At 49.2% G+C, this 16,651-nt stretch overlaps 1 long non-coding RNA gene across 1 annotated transcript; it reads right to left on the bottom strand.

Moving 5' to 3' along the window:
- Window positions 1-3,341: 3,341 nt before the first annotated feature.
- Window positions 3,342-12,729, bottom strand: LOC309328964. The gene is made up of 2 exons (XR_014150960.1): window positions 12,456-12,729; window positions 3,342-3,580 (listed from the first exon to the last, which is right to left on the bottom strand). It is a non-coding gene; the product is annotated as an uncharacterized lncRNA (long non-coding RNA).
- Between the last annotated feature and the right edge of the window lie 3,922 nt (window positions 12,730-16,651).

Raw genomic sequence — 16,651 nt, forward strand, 5'->3', positions numbered from 1 at the left:
ATAGTTGAACTATTGTTGTAATATAAATGAAAATTAGAAAAAAATTAGAAAAACCACACCTAACTAACTCTGTGCCAAGTCACTACAACTTTTTAAACAGACAAAAGGCGCCCCCAGTTACTTCTTATTTTTCAAAGAGTGCAGAGCTGATCCCCAGGGCTAACTAACAAGGTCCTCATTTCCACTTTCCACATTGGACAGTGAGTGGCTGATTCTGGCTACTCCTGATCAGAGCCCAGGATAAACCCCTGGCCAGTCACCCAGTGTTACGATGCTAAATTACCCTGATGTTTTCTCCATCAAGCCTCCCCAAACCTGGTTCCCGCCAGATGTTGCTACGGGACTCCAACTGTTGCAATTCTGTTGCAATTTGGATGGTGACAAAAAAGGAAACTCAGAAAATTCACCAGAAAACTCCCCATCTTTAAAAACTAGGCATGTAGTGGGGGCACAAATCTTCAGGATGCCTCCCCCCTTTCCCATGACTTTATCTTCTATGTCACCAGCAGCACATTATGAAAATGATCTTCAGAGCCAGAAAGACCACAAAAGGCTTTCAAGACCACAAAAGAAGGATCGCTGCTTTATGGGCTGCTAACTGATCCAACTGGCTTTCAACTGACCCAAGCCTCCTAGAACTCACCTGGCCTCCTAGGATACAAAACATTCCGCAGGATTCCCCAGCTGGTTGTGAGGTCAGAGCCTGGCCAAGGACTGGAGCCAATGGGCTCTGGGCTCCAGGAACGCTCTCTCTGCCAGGCCCATGGCACCACTGGGCGACTTCAGGCAGCTGCCAAGCATCTGGCCCAGCCCTGCATTTACCCCCAAGCAGAAGGCTCAGGCAGCTGGATCTAGGCTCTCCTTAAGAGTTTCCCCAAATCCTCCCAGCTTTGCATCCCTCTGGATAATCGAGAAAATAAGACAGGCCAGGACTGTGGTCCAGTTTCTGGCAGCTCCTTAAAACTCACCTGTTTGCCCAGGTGTTGTTGGCTGGCTAGTGGTCCATCATTTGGTCACGGTGTATTAGATCTTCTTAAAAAAAAAGGGGGGGGGCTTCATTGTATTATGGAGCCACCTTCTCCCTGCCTGGGTGCTCACCCACATTTGCCACCTCCAGGCATCTTTTTAAAACATGTTTGTGCACCTATATGCCTTTCTTGGTGCTTTATTGTATTATTACACGAAAACCCTGTATTTTCTCCAAGGAACTCAAATTGGTGTACAAGATGCAATTCCTCTCTCCAAATTATCCTCACAACAACCCTGTGAGGTAGGCTAGGCTGAGAGCCCGAAACCTGGTCCAAGGTCAGCCAGGGAGCTTGATAGCCAAGAGGGGACTTGAACCCTGGACACCTGGGTCCTAGTCTGGTCTGGACACCACCACAGTGTATTAACAACTTGGATGGGTTTAAAGGAGGATCAGACAATGAAGGAGAAGGCAAACAGTCACTACTAGCCATGGTTGCAAAGTTTTGCCTTCACAATCGCAATCAGTAACGCTTTGGAAGAGGGCCAGCCCAAGACATTTTGGCACCTGACCTGAACCGTTAATTTGCACACACACAACCCCCCCCCCCAATTCATGGAGGTGATGGTATGGAAGAAATTTGGCTTCATCTGAAAAATGTACAAAACCAGACTTTTAAACACAACACTGTAGTCCTCATACAATAAAGTCAGCAAAAATCAAGTTGTAGTGTTTTGTGCCTTCTGGAACTTGACTCTACCTGCTTTTAGCATTCCAATACTGACACCAAGGAAGATTGTGCAAGCTCAGTGTTGCCCCGCCCCCCTGCCCTACACACTCAGGTGCCAGGTTCAAATTCCAGCTCCTTTGTAAAGCTCACATGGTCACTTTGAGCCAATTACAACCTCTCAGCCTAACCCACCTCACCAATTGCTTTGAATATCGGAAATGCTCCATAGCATAGAAGTGCAACAAAAACATAGTTTCTATAATAAATGTGCAGCTATGATTTAACACCTTCTTCACAGCATCCTGGAATGTGCTTTGCCTATGTGTTCTAGAGTCCTAGGCCTGGCAAGCTCTGTCTTAATGACTTTCCCATAGTTGGCTGCCACAGTTCTGTAGCCACCAATTGTCTCTCTCTAGTTACAAAGGGATACCTGATCCTGGGACCAGATCGACACTGAGAAATCTGGCAGAAGGCCTCAAGATCCAGCTGGAAAGGGACTACTGCTCAGCAGCAGAACAGCTGCCTTGGCATGCAGAAAGCCCCAGGCAGGGTCAATCCAGCTAAAAGAACCTGGTGACGGGGTCTGCATGAGACCAGTCATAGCAGACAATACAGCACTGAGCTGGGAAGAAGGAGCTTTCCATGTTCCTGAGCTGTTTCCAGAGAACAGAGCTTATAGATTATTGCTATTGTAAATTGGTCATAGAATGCAAATTGCCCCCCTTGTGTTAAACTGACATGCAATTTATACTTGTGTCTGTAAGCAGCAGAGTGAAGGATGGTGGGCTTGGAAATGCGTTCAAGATGAGTAAAGAGCATTTGTCTCCCCAGCCAGTCCCTTTAGCCATGATTCATCATAAGACCCGTTGTATATTTAAATATTAAAGCTGATCTATGCAAGGCGTCTCTCTGGAGCCTATTAAAAATTCACTTCCCCCTTTACAAATACATAGTAACTCACTAAAACAGATGAAGTGAATGCTCCTCACGTACCAGAAAAGCAAGTTCTTGGTTCAAAAACAAATTGTGAGGACACTGCGTAGGAGGCAGAAGAGTTGTGAGCTCTTCTGCAGTTGAATGCCATGCTTTGCTGATGATTCTCATCTTTGCCTTTATCACTGTTACGTTAAAGGTCAATGTCTCAAGGGACAAGCTCTTTCCTTCGCAGCTCACTGGCAGTCATGAACTCAGGTTCAGCTGCCAACATCTCCCTGTGCAAGACTCCTGACTGAGACCCTGAAGAGCTCGTCTGACCTTGTGGGCAAAACCAACATGGTTCTCTCCAGATGTTAGATAACAGCACCATCCATTGCCCCATATCATGTTGGCTGGGGCTGATGGGTGTTGTAATCCAAAACAGCTGGACGGCACCAAACTGGGGTCCAATAGTCTGACTTTGTATAAGGAAGCAGGATAGATGGAAAACACAAATCTTGAGAAGGAATTTAGCACTTAAGCTGTTCAGATATATAACTAATGCTTAACCTTGACTTGTTGGCTTAACAATCTGAGTATAATTCCAACTGTATAGTGAAGCTCTCCTTTCATCTGCCTGGCTAGATACTGGTCTCCTAAGGGCAGCCCCCTCATCCAGATGTGTTCCAGGTGTGTGTACTGAACCCTCAGTAAATCACACTGTCAAAGTTGGAGTTAACCCTTTATTAGCAGAAACACAATCTTCAGATAACTTGGCTGAGTGTCAGGCCTAATGAGCACATCAGCTCATTCCCAGTAGGTCTGGCCCCATGAATCATTTGCTGAAACTGGAAGTCTCTATCTCCTCACGGCTGTCTTAAGTTCCCTCCTTTCCAGGGCTTCTTCCAAGCAATAAGAGACTGCATGCAGCCTGCTGTCGCTCCACCTGTTTTAGCTCTCTTCTGGTTCTGGGAAACAAGCGGGGAGGGGAGCTTGTCACAGCAGAAGGGGGGAGATACCTGCGACTCTTCAACTGCCAGACTCATCTCTGCCTCTTGGCCTCTCTCCTCCCACTTGCCTGCTTCAGCTTCTACCAGGGCCGTCTTTAGCAGATGCAGCGCCAGGGTGCAAATATCTGCTCAGTGCCCCCAAATTACCACAGATAGTGTGGGGGCCCCCGAAGCTGCGCACTGCCAGCCATTGGGGGGGGCTGTGTGCGCAACTCTCCCCCATGCCGCTGTGGTAGAGCAATCCCCACAGAGGTTTGGGAGGGAAGCTGCGCGCCCAGCAGCATATGTTTGACAGGGAGCAGCTAGCAGGCGTGCAGGGAAAGGGGAGGCCACCGGCAAAGCCACACAGCTCCCCCATTCACTGGGGCATCCCTGAGAGGCCGGCGCCCTGGCGCAACAAACCACTAAGCTGTATGGGAAAGACGCCTCTGGCTTCTACCACTGATTCTGGACTCCTCTCTGTCACCGACTCTCCCAGCTCATTAAGCCCTGTTACTTCTTCCCAGTCTTCTCCTTTTCCCTCTGACCACTCATCGTTCTCCCACCTCCACTCCCTGGGCTCCAAGACTTCTTCCCTTGGTGGTTCCCCAGCTGGTTCCTCCCACCATTCCTTTGTGTGCAACCAGTCCATGACATCTAGGTCTTGTTGGACTACAACTCCCACCAGCCTCAGCCTGCATGCTTAATGGTCAGGGATGGGGAAGGCTGCTCTAGGTAAACCCCAGCCAAACTTGCTTCTCCTTGGGGGGGGGGGGAGGGAGAGGAGGCCTTGTGACTTGCATTAATCTGGCTTGCAATCCATCTCCCACTGAAGGTAGAGGCAAATCTCTTGTGGATTTCAAGAGGAGGGGACTGGATGGATTGCCCTCTGCCTAGCCCTGGCTCATGCAAAAAGAGAAACGGAGGTGGGCTTTTGCAGACCCATCAACATTTCCTTCCCCTGCTGGAGAATCTCCAGAAAGAAAACTTTAGCTCCCAGCCTCTCTCCTCCTCACCAACCCAGTCTAGGGAAACAGCCACGAAGGGAAAGTGATTCTGCATCAAATCTGTTTACATTTTCAGCAGAAATGGCAGAAAAAGATTTGACACCCCCTGAGATATTTGGTGATTTCTGCATAAAGAAAACGGGTTTGCGGGGGGGATAACTCATTTTAGGTAGTCAATGAAGCTGGCAAATGCAATTTGCAAGTAAGAATCTATCTTTGTGTAAATTAATTTATGTATGTGTGTGTGCGTGTTTAAACTCATTAAGTATGTCAGTGTGGCTCAGTAAATCTGATAAAGTTGCAAACGCATTAGAAGCAGCTGTCTCTGTCCCAAGAGAAGGATGTTTCTATTGCATCTATTAATTCTGTAGGCATATAAAATTAGGCCTCCCTTTCCCCCTGACCTCCATTCCCAGCAAAAGCAGCAGCTCTCACCTCCCCAACCTTGCGGGGGCTTATTCTGACTGCAGGCTGCTCAAGGCCCTCTGCCAGGTGGCTCTGTGCAAAACCCTGTTGTGGACCAACCTTCTAGCTGAGTCCCTGGGGACAGGGGATTTCATGGTCCCTCTCCCAGCCCGGAAACGTAGGCAAGTCCTGGAAAAGGGCTCCAGGGAGCCAGCACCCCACCCTGCCAGTGGCTGGTTCTCACAGCAGGGTCTGTTCTGCACCCTCCTCGCTCTCTGTTTTCTGAGGGGCATTTTGGACAAAAGCAGTATTTGTGTCAGGGGAAGGTGCTGTCAGCCAAGGACACAGAGACCCCAGAAGCGGTTTTGCCCAAACCCTGTGAGTCAGCCAGCTTTTCAAAACAAGTCGCCAAATACACAAAGACGTTTCACTCCCTTGAGCAGTTTTGGAAACTAGTTCTTTCTGAGGAGGCAGCAGCAGCAGCAGAATCTCCCCCTCCTGGCCAGGATTGGCTCCCTTAGGAAGAAGCACCTGCTGCCCCTCGCACGCAGAATCAGGAGAGGCCTAATTAGCCCAAGGCCAGCAGGACCGGCTGCATGCATTCATCAACAAATGTCCTGAAGCTCCAGTCATCTGTGAGGATTCAAGAGGAAGCAGAGGCTACGTCCTACAGGGAGCCCAGGTCACACAAAGCTTGTCTGCCTCCCATGAACTGTCTTCAGAGCAGGGGCCAAGGGGGGGATGTGGGGGTCTCAGAAGAAGGTGCCTTACAGGTGCTTTCCCCTCTAAGCAGTTCCTGAGGGTCAGCCTGCTTGGGTGCCATCCCTAGTTAAAAACTCTCTTCCACCCGGAGGGAAAAAAATGAGACAGGTGGTTCTGAATTTTGCGTTTTCCAGCATGGGAGTGGGCAGGAACAGGGCAGAACAGAGTGCTCCCTCCTTCCCTCCCTCTAAGAAGCCAACTGAGGAGCCGGTCTGACTGGAGGCTATGGTAGCAAACAGCCCAGCTGGGAATTATTCAGGGGAGCGACAAAGGAGACAGCTCTGGTGTCAGAAGCTCTGCTGTGCAACATATTTTGAAACAGGCTGTCCCCTGCCCAGGGCTCTCTCCACTCTCACGTTTGGGTCTTTTGCTCTAAACCAGCAATGTAAGCCCATCTCTCCTTTGCCTTCACTCTTGGGGCTTGGATTAGGATAAACGACAGCACTGTTTTTCGCTCCTGCAATCTGGTTGCAGCAGGAGAATCAAGGCCTGCCGGAGAGAAATAGAAAAAAGTTGACCCAGATGCCACCCAGCAGCCTCTCGCCTTTGTCCCACTTATTTGTGACTGCAAAGGTCAGGTAGGTGAAATCTCAGTGCCGGTTCTCTGCGCCTGACTCTGAAAATCAATTTGTGGCTATAATTAGGAGTCCAAGAGCTCTTCTTTCTTAGGCACAAAAACCCCAGCAGAAACCCCAGGAAGAAATTAATCCCAGTGGGAACAGACCAGCCTCTTGCTTTCCAGCCTCCTTAGAGGCTCAGATCCTGGAAGGTGCAGAAGGAAGTCTCACATGGACTCTTCAGCCAACTCTCTCAGCTTTAGGCAGAAATATCGGCGGTGAGGTTTGTTAACTGCCCATCTACATTTTGCTATTGTCTGCTGAAACATAAATGAGTATTGATCTGAAATGGAAAAAGAAGCATTGTTTTGGCGAGGTGAGGCGTCTTGGCAGCCGGTTCCTTTGCTGCTGGCCGCAAAAGTCCTCGTTTATTTTGCCTTCCAAATTCGGATTTAATATTCCTTATGGCTGGCTCATAATTTGATTTGTATACCACCTTGTCATCCCCTCAGAAAGATTAATTCCCGAGTCCTGGCCTGGGGCCTTCTTCCAAATACCATCCAGAATTCTGACAGCCTCCGGAAGCAGATTCTGCCCCGCGTGGTCACTCAAGCCTTGAGACAGGCTGTTTCCAAAGAGAATACATGTGCAAAATCTCTAATGAATTTTGCCAAAGCAGCAGCAACATGAAAAGTGGTGGCAGAGCCAGAGTGAGGCCATTGGTCAGCTGAGGCATCAGGGGGACTCCCCCCCTCCACTGGATGATGTGTGGATAGATGCACTTCTTCACAGGACTTCCATCTGAACACCTCTGGCGGGTGGGCGACCCCAGCATGGCCCGGTCCAGCGCTCCTCTCCACAGGTGGCAAGGGGATTCACCTGCCAAGGGCTGCATTGGCTGGCTGGGCACCCCCCTGCATGGGCAGGCAAGTGGTAGAGCGTGGCCCCACTTGGCTCCGGTGGAGTGCAGATGGGTCATTTTGGACTCTGAACTTTTGATGGTGTTTGCGGGCCTCTCTTGCTCATTCAAGGTCTCCTCACTCACTTCAGAACACAGCAGCTTGCCTGCACCTGCTCATTCTGGTGAGTGGGGCCCCCAACATCTGCCCCAAGTCCTTCCCTGGTGCTACCATGGTCCCCTTTTTTTGTCACCCAGTGCCACCTCAGAGCCTGTGTGTGCAGTTATTTCCAGAGCGGCAACAGCTGGGCTAGTCTGTTGTAAGGAAAACCACCAAGTATATTGTGGCACCAAAGGTAGGATGGTGGCCTGAGCATTCCTGGACCAGATGCATGAAGTGGAATCCGTAACTGACAGGTTGTGGGGAGGGGGGTGTCTACTGTCCTGCCAATGCTCAGCCTCCGCTGCCCGGCACACACACAAAGACAGACACCCACACACACACCCGCTGCTGCCTCTCCTTCCAGGCTTCCTCTAATCCTGCATTCAGAAAGTTGTCGGGATGACGTTGCAGAGGCTTTGGGGATGAGGAGCACTGAGGCTGGAGATGTGCCGCCGGGTAAAAATAGAAAAGTGAGTGATGTTTGGAACAAATGAGCCTCGGTGTAAATGGCATGTTTTGACAGCGGATCTTCATTAAGCTGCGGATTATCCATTATGCAAATGCGACCTCGACATGGGCCTTGCTGCTGCTGGGCTGCCACTTTGGCTCTGCCAGCCAGCAGGGATCAGGCGCTGATTTTCCCAGGGTTCTCCTCACTGTCCTCTCTGATTAGGGCATATCATCCCAGGATCCAAAGGACTGCCACCGCTCCCCCCAGGGATGCCTCTTCTCCTGACGGAGGGCTGCTGGAGGAAGACTGTCCTGCTTTCCCTTGCCTGGAGGGTGGAGCGGAGCTGAGAAGCCTGCCCTGCCCCAGGCTTCATGTCCAAATGGACAATTGGCCCACTGACTTCTTCTTGGGGGTCTTCCACAGTTGGGTGCGAGTCCAAATGACCCTTGTTAGAAGGGCCAGGAGGAGGAGATTTTAAACTGGTGCCTGAGTTTTGATTATTTTCCTCTTCTCTCCCTATCCCTTTCACCTTGTGTGCTTTTTTCAGATTGTATGGCTGTGGGTAGGGACTGCCTTGTTTTGATGGCATGCAAGCTACTCTGGGAGACTTTTTGGCTCAAGAGTGGGATATAAATCTTCAACATAAATAATGATTAAAATAAATAATCTTTCTTGCTTCCAGTGCAGCCTCTGGCTCAGCTCAAGATCCAAAGCTGCTTGGTCCTGAGCCAGTGTGGACCCCTCCTCCTCCTCCTCCTCCTCCTGTTTTGCTCAAGTCCAGCAGCTCTTCAGGGGCTCAGGCAGAGAGACCCTTGGGTGCTGCTAAGATCCGCAGTCAGGAGGGGAGTGCAACTGGGAGCTGGTGGTCTCAAGTCCCACAGAGCCAAGCCCTGTTCCTGAGCAGCCATGGGGGCTGCTACTACTTGGAAAGGCTTGTCACTCAGGGCTCACAGAACAGGCAGAGAAGCCCCCAAAGGTCAGCTAGGCCTCTTCCCAGCACTGGTCTGCACTGGTGTCACTGGTGAAGAGAGCAACCATCTCTTGCCGGTCCTGCTGGACTTTCAACACACACCTCTTTTATCATGTTCACCCGGCACATCCCCCCCTTTCTTTAAGTCATATTCTACGATAAATAAAAATGCTTTTATTATTTACATAGCGCTATTGTTTCCTTTGGAAACAAAAGCAGGAGGGAGATGGATGCTGCTTCACATCCATCAATGTTGCATTTCCTTGAGCCACAGCTTTCTCTCTCCTCCCACCCCCCACTATCCCCACTGCCCAAGGAGCTGGACTTATTTCCCAGGGAGGCCTTAGGCCAGCACCTCCTTTGGTTTTCACTGGAGTGGGGGACAGTATTGGGGCAATTTCCCTTTCCCTCATTGTGCATGGCCCAGGATACAGCTGGAGTGCTAAGACAGGGTGAGAGAGAACCTGGGGGCGGCCTTGGAACAGCCCCTCTGCCCACAGCCAAGCAAGGCTCTCTGGAAGCAGCGAGCAGTTGCCTCAGACCCCAGCACAGCAGGTAAGTTGCCCAGGCAAGAGAACCCTGATTCCCCCCTGGCTGTCATCAAGCCACGGAGCTAACAAAAGCTGGCAGCCACTGGCTCAGCAGCCACAAGGATGTGCAGAGGAGGGTGGATGGAAGGAGCCTAATTGGGCAAGGCGGGGAAAAGAAAGAGAGGGAACTAGCACCCAAACTGAACTTTCCCTGGGGTAAAAGAAGAAGAAGAAACCAACAACAACCCTTAGACACGGAGCTTTTAAGCATGGACCTGTGCCTAGAAAGACAGGGGCAAAGGTTAGGTGTGGACAAGCCCTTGGTCCAATATTCAGGTGTAATTAAAAGGGCCTCACCGCTCATAACAGATACCAAGATCACTAGTGTGGGTGCATGGATTTGTTGCTCTGTCCTGTCCTGCTACTCCTTGGAAAACATCCAATCAGTGTTTTATTTTAAAATATAGCATACAAACTTTACCTGGGCAGCATCCATGTAACTCTATTCCCCTGGAAAGAGCAGAAGGCATCCGCTGCCCCAAATGCCTTTTGCTCTTGAGAATATTCCTAGCTAAGCAGAGAGACTTTGATGTGCTCACTCTGTTGTCTAAGAGGGAAGAGGCTTTATAATCCCTGCTTTAATTATTCTGGAGGCATGAGACATATTGAATATTTACTTTTGAAAAAGGCACATCTATGGGTCTGCCCTTCCACCCCATAGCTTCCTTTCATTCTTTTCCACCATCTCGCTGCAGTCCCTTGTTGCTGCCCCCCCAACTCCCAGCAAACCCAACATCTGGAGGGCCACAGATGTTCCCACTGCTGCTTTCCAGCTATGCTTCCCACTGCCAGTTGTGTCACGGAGGTGCTGTTGTGTCAGGGAGAGACCAGCAGGGGGCGCTGCTTGGTCTCGGACAGGGGCTGAAGCCTTGTAGCGCAAAACCTTCCTCAAGCCCAGCCCTCCCTTCCCCTCTTGATTTCGACGCACAGAAACTGCAGGAAAACCAACAGCTGCTCCCAAGAACCCCCACCCTGCCCATTTACCAATTCTATTACAGAGGCAAGATGCAGCGAGTAGCTGCACACTATAATGGAAACGTGTAGGCATTGTACTTCTGGCAGAAAGGAGTGAAATGAATCTGCATTGGATTTCCTAGGACTGGTCTTTTGCTGCTCGGCTGAAAGGAGTCAAGGCAGTCTGGGGGTGTGATGCAGTTGCTCCATCTTGGGGCTTGATCTGCAGAAGAGGTCCGGAGTCCTTGTGGAGCTGATCTTCAGTGCAAGCCCCCCAGCCAGCCAGCCAGCCAGCCAGCCAGCCCCCCAGGCCCTGACTCCCTTTCCTCTGTGTCACAGGAGTCCTTTGCAATCACTCACCTCCAGCATTGCAGGACCACTCTGCCTCCCAGGAGGGACCAGCTGACCAGAGAGCCCACAAGCCTGTCCTGTTAGCAAAACAAATGCTTCCAGCCACCAGTTTACATCTGAGGTTACACCCTCTGCTTCTCACCTATGATGTGGTTACCAGATTTTTTCAAAGAATCCTGGGACACTTTTTTTTTTGAAAAGAGAGAAAAAAAGTTATTTTAAATTTTTTTAAAAAAAAGTATTAAGAAATAATATCTTCTCTTCTGTGGTCTCCTCTGTCGCGCAGCCTTCCTCTGAGCCCCGGCCTGCTCTCTTGGAACGCTAGCCGCCGTGGAGTAGGCTTGGGTCGGGCCTGGGCTCAACCACATGTCCTTGCCCTCTCCTACCTCTTTTTCTCAGCAGCGGCAGCGGCGTGGCAAGGTCAGAGCTCCCCTCTTTTTTCTCCTTCCTCTTTTTCTCTCTTCCTTCTCCTTCTCCTCTCCTCCTTCTCCTTGCATCGGCTCCGGGGTTTTCCTGGCCCTGGAGTGCTGCTGGACAGTCAGCCGAGTCGCCGGGTGCTCTTGCTCCTGGCTTGATTTGGGTCATGGGGGGGGGATCAGCAGTTCCCCCAGTTGATGCACCAGGCGTCCCCGCCCCAGTTCCCCTCAACAGTGGCAGTCTCAGCAGCCCGGAGTGAGCCTGGTAGTGCAGTTGGCTATGGCTGGCTTCAGGAGCTGCTCGCTGCCGTGGCGCCCGCCATTTTGCCTCGCTGGAAGTCCCCATATGATGTGTCTTTTTTTAAAAAAAATAATATTTATTAAAGTTTCAAAAAAGTTATAAGAATAAGAAAAAAAGAGCAAAAACTACAAAATACAGAAAAGTAAAAACAATTAAAAACAAATCAACCTTTCCATATCTTGTCTTTCATTTACTTGTTTCCCTGACCTCCTCACACCTCCCTTTTATTGTATTCTAGTTCAATTAGTTATTTCAGCAAATCCTTTCCATTTTTGCTTTTATCTTAATAGTTTATCTTAATATATTATAACTTTACATTCTCACCTATTAACAATCCATTTTTACATACTCCTTTGTAACATTACTGCTAAAACCACATAACTTCATTCCAGCATCCTTCTAACATTCCTTAATTTTACAATGTTTCTGTAGATAATCTTTAAATTTCTTCCAATCTTCTTCTACCGACTCTTCTCCCAGGTCTCGGATTCTGCCAGTCATTTCCGCCAGTTCTATATAGTCCATCAGTTTCGTCTGCCATTCTTCCCGGATGGGTAGATCTTGTGTCTTCCAATACTTTGTGATGAGTATTCTTGCTGCTGTTGTGCCCATATGATGTGTCCTGTGCCGCTGAACCAATCATGCAACATTAAATCCCTACTAATAAATCTACATCACTTAAAATATAAATCCGGGGACATTAAATCCGGGGACATTCTGGGGATGGATTTTGTCTGGGGACAGATTTGTAAATCTGGGGACTGTCCCCGGGAAACGGGGACATCTGGTAACCATAACCTCACATGCTTGGTTTCTTCCATATCAACCTTAGTGTAAAAAGAAAATGCAGCTGGAGAACCAGAGAAGGGGGCTGCAAGCTCCATTTGCCCCAGAGGGCTGTGGGTGGGCCTCTTTTCCACACCCCACTCCTCCGCCATCAGATGGTGGGTGGAGGAGGGGAAGAGAAATCTGCAAGGGCCAGAGATGCACCCTTTCCTGGATTTATTCTGTGTGAAATGTGGCTCTTACCTTTAAAACTCTTAGGCAAGAGTTGCCTGCAAAACATCCCCACAGCCTGCCCGCGATGCTTCCAGCTACACACATTTCTAAACACTCTGTCAGACTGATTTGCAGGCCACTTAAGCCAGTGGCAGGCTCCTAGTTTAGTGAGATAATGTTTTCAGAACGGCTTTGGAGGTGCTCAAGATCTCTCTTCTTCACCCCACCCTCTGGTTTGTAGAATGAGACTCGTGTTAAGGGAGGTGATCACTCTTTGCCACATTTCAATTCTGTTCTCCTTCTAGGTTACAAGAGAACAAGACCAGGTTGATAGGGGTGAGAAAAACAGGGTCGCTGTGTGCTGACACTGTGTTTTGGCCTCTTGAGGAGTGGGCATCTGATACCAGGGACTGTCCATCAGCCAGGGACGTGTCTGCTGGGATAAACATGTTAGTTTCTAAAGGACCACCAGACTCTTGGGCTCAGAGCACTTCACAGCCATGATACTGGCAACCCTCCCCAGAAAGGGTGGGTGGTGCTCAGTCAGCTGGGAAGCTTGTGGTTAAGTACTAATTCTGTACTAACCCTGGCATGGGGAGAAGGCGCTGCCCTCACCTCAGCATGCTCCATGGCTGACAAGGGCTTTGAAGATGGCTCTTTGTCCCAGGCACAGCACGCAGTCCCTGCTCGCCCTGCTGACTCTCTAAGCTAAACTTGGATTACTAAGCTAAGTAATTAAACCTCACAATAATTTCATAATTCTCTAAGCTAAACTTGGATTACTGAAAGACTTGGATTACTGAAAGACTTCAAAATTCACATTCTGTAACAATGCCAAGACGGAGATATTTAACTTCGTGCTTCACCTGGCAGGGACCAAACCGGAGGCTGTGAGGAAGCTGACAAAACTCGCTTCAGGAAGGTCTTGTAGTTCCTTCCAAGGCAGGCAACAGACACACCTTGCAGAAGGACCATGTCTTGCCCTGCTTGAAACAAAAAATTCCTTCCAGTAGCACCTTAAAGACCAACTGTTAGTTCTAGGTATGAGCTTTCGTGTACATGCACACTTCTTCAGATACTTCTTCACACACTTCTTCAGAAGTGTGCATGCACACGAAAGCTCATGCTACTGGAAGGAATTTTTTGTTTTGACTATGGCAGACCAACACGGCTACCTATCTGTAACTTACCCTGCTTGCTTTGTTTGCCAACGAACCAGATGAAGATTTTTTACGTTAGTTGAACTTCTAAAAGTCATTTGTAATAACATGAATAACATTTTAAAATGGGATTGTTAAGAATATAATGCACTATAGATGTGCATGATTAAGTATAAAATAATGGAACCAGAAGGGGGCGTGAAGTCAATTAAGATGTATACGTTAAATTTTTGATGATTTTTGTTGTTGTTATTATAAAATTAATAAATTGTATTATTATTATTTTTAAAAAAGTCTCTACCTGGAACTTCAGTCCTGCAGCAGGAATCCCTGAAGTTCTGCTCCAGTCCTTGGTTCCCCTTTTCCAGCTTTGCAACAGCCTGTTTCTCCTCAGCCCCGGCCAGTTCTTTCTGCAAACCTGTCCAGCTTGGGCCTACCAACTGTATCTTCCCCCCCTTCCCTCTGGAAAAAGGAAGGCCAGCCTCTCCAAAGCCAGGGCTGCTGGGATATATAGCCCCTATAAACAGTTAACTTATTAAACCTCACAATAATTTCATAATTATCTATGTATTTCTAATAGTATAACCAAATCAGTATATAACTGTATATAACTGTAAAAACTACTCTGAAAATTTAGTATTTCAAAAATGAAACCTTATACTGTACCAGCAAGAATTAGTCTTTCTGCAAAAAAATGATCTAAATCAAGTCTTACTGACTAGTGATTTAAATCGAATCCATCCTGATTTCCTCCAACTTCTAGGGAAGGCTCCGCTGGGCTTCTATTTACTTGACCTGAGTCACAGCTGGATTTTAATTTCCCAACAATTTTGTGCGTGTGTGTTGAGGTCAGCCATTCTATGGCTCCTTCTTCCAGGTACTTGTAGGTGCAACCTGGAACCTGCAAAGCGTCTAATGGAAGCTCTCCTTCGTATAATGTTCTGAAAGAGTTATATCGTATCTGATTTCTATTTTCTGCACATCACATTAAGGTTGTTTGGAATATAATTACTTTGGTAAGTTTGGGGCAGGTAAAGGTAAAAAGGTAAAGGTCCCCTGGACGGTTAAGTCCAGTCAAAGGCGACTATGGGGTTGTGGCACTCATCTCGCTTTCAAGCAGAGGGAGCCAGCGTTTGTCCACAGACAGCTTTCCGTTATGTGGCCAGCATGAATAAACCGCTTCTGGCACAATGGGACACTGTGACGGAAACCAGAGCGCACGTAAACACTGTTTACCTTCCCACCGCAGTGGTACCTATTTATCTACTTGCACTGGTGTGCTTTCGAACTGCTAGGTTGGCAGGAGCTGGGACAGAGCAACAGGAGCTCACCCCATTGTGGGGATTCATAATTGCTTACAAATTCAGGCAAAGGAGGAGAGCTGCCCAATATCTTTTGGGAGATTTGAGGTGTGACATGGTATCCTCAGGTTTATGGCTTTACATGTGGCTTCTGGTGCCACCAGTGGCACAGATTGAGGCATAGAGCCTTAAACGGCTCAGGACCGCAAACATCCTTCAACTGCCCTGATTCTTCCGGGAAGGTCCCAGAATTGGTAAAGCCACCACGGCTTCTGACTTGAAATTGGGGCATGCCCGATTTCAAGGCTTTGCTCCCCCCTCACAGCACTGCCCCACAGCAAGTGAGAGAGCGGTGGAAGATCTCAGAAGCCACATGGGGTCTGAGGCTCCTCTGCTGTCCACATGGCAGACTGGACTCTCCAGGGCAGGTGCTTTGGATCTGATTTGCATGGATCCTGGCTCTCTGCCCCTCACAACATAGCATCCGGCTCCAAGCTTGGCGGTGATGTTCTTAACTAGGGCACCACTGGGAGCAGGAGGCAGAGAGGTGGGGGAGTGAGCTTAAAAGGGCCACTGTGCAGATTGGAAACAGCAGCGGTAGTGGGCGAATCTTCAGCAGCTAGCAGGATGGGGGAGACATGCAAGGCAATGAAGATAATGAAGTAGCACCTCTGAGCATGCATGTAACAAGTGCGTGTGCACATGTATTCCTGCCCCCCCCATGCTTTTCCACTAGCCAGAAGCACCTTGCATTCCTCAGATGAAAATGTCCCGATTTTCATCTGAGGGATGTCGGAGGCATAGGAGCCAGTTCCTAGGGGCTGAGATCCCTTTGCCCGCCCCCATAAAATATTTGAGGAGGCTGGGCCACCCCAAAGTCGATGGGCATTGTCATTCAAATGGTGAGCCTGCACTGCATCATGCGATCAGTTATGCAGGGTGGGGCTTACCTGTCCCCTCCCCCCAATATTTTATTCACTGTTGGCACTTATGGGTGGAGGGTATTCCATATGAAGGAAGCAGATCCTGCAACCATCATCTGAGGCCCTTCTTCGTGTGCCTCCTCCACAAGAGGTCCAGGGGGAGGCAACATGAGAACAGGCCTTTTTTTTGCAGTGGCTCCCCGTTTGTGGAATGCTCTTCCCAAAGAGGCCTGCCTGGCACCTTCATTACACATCTTTAGGCGACAGGTAAAAACTTTTCTTTTCTCCTAGGCCTCTGGCTAATCAAACAATCTATGGCCTTTTAAACTCACTCTCTCTCTCTCTCTCTCTGTGTGTGTGTGTGTGGATGGGGGTGTGTGTGTGGAAATACTGTTTAGTTTGTTATTATGTGTCAGAGCTGCCCCTTGGTCCCAGCTCACAAAGGACCAATGCCCGGCTGTAGTTATGTACAAAAGTCTTTATTGAAGTTCAGTTTCCATTTCAAAGCCGCAGCGTGCCGCTCTACGTCTTAAAGTCTAGACCGGCGAAGTCCCGTCTGAGTCTCCGCCCCCCTGACACCAGTTTAAGACTCTAGCCTTGCCCCACCTCTTCCTTCGCTCCTTCCTCCTCTGGGCCCTCCTGCCCGCTGGGGTTTCATCCTTTCTGGACTCTTCTGACGCTGACCCCCCCTGATTCTTGCCCCTCCTTCCGGCGGGCTTTAGGACCTGGTTCCCTATCCGGGCTACCTGCTGTGCCGCTCGCCTGTACATTTGAACTTGGCGCGCGCGCCCAGCCGGTAACCTTCCTCTCGACCGTTCCCTCGCTCTCCGATGGAGGCGTGG

This window comes from Podarcis erhardii (genome assembly GCF_964252035.2).
Source record: "Podarcis erhardii genome assembly, chromosome: 14".
Taxonomy (NCBI): Eukaryota; Metazoa; Chordata; class Lepidosauria; order Squamata; family Lacertidae; genus Podarcis; species Podarcis erhardii.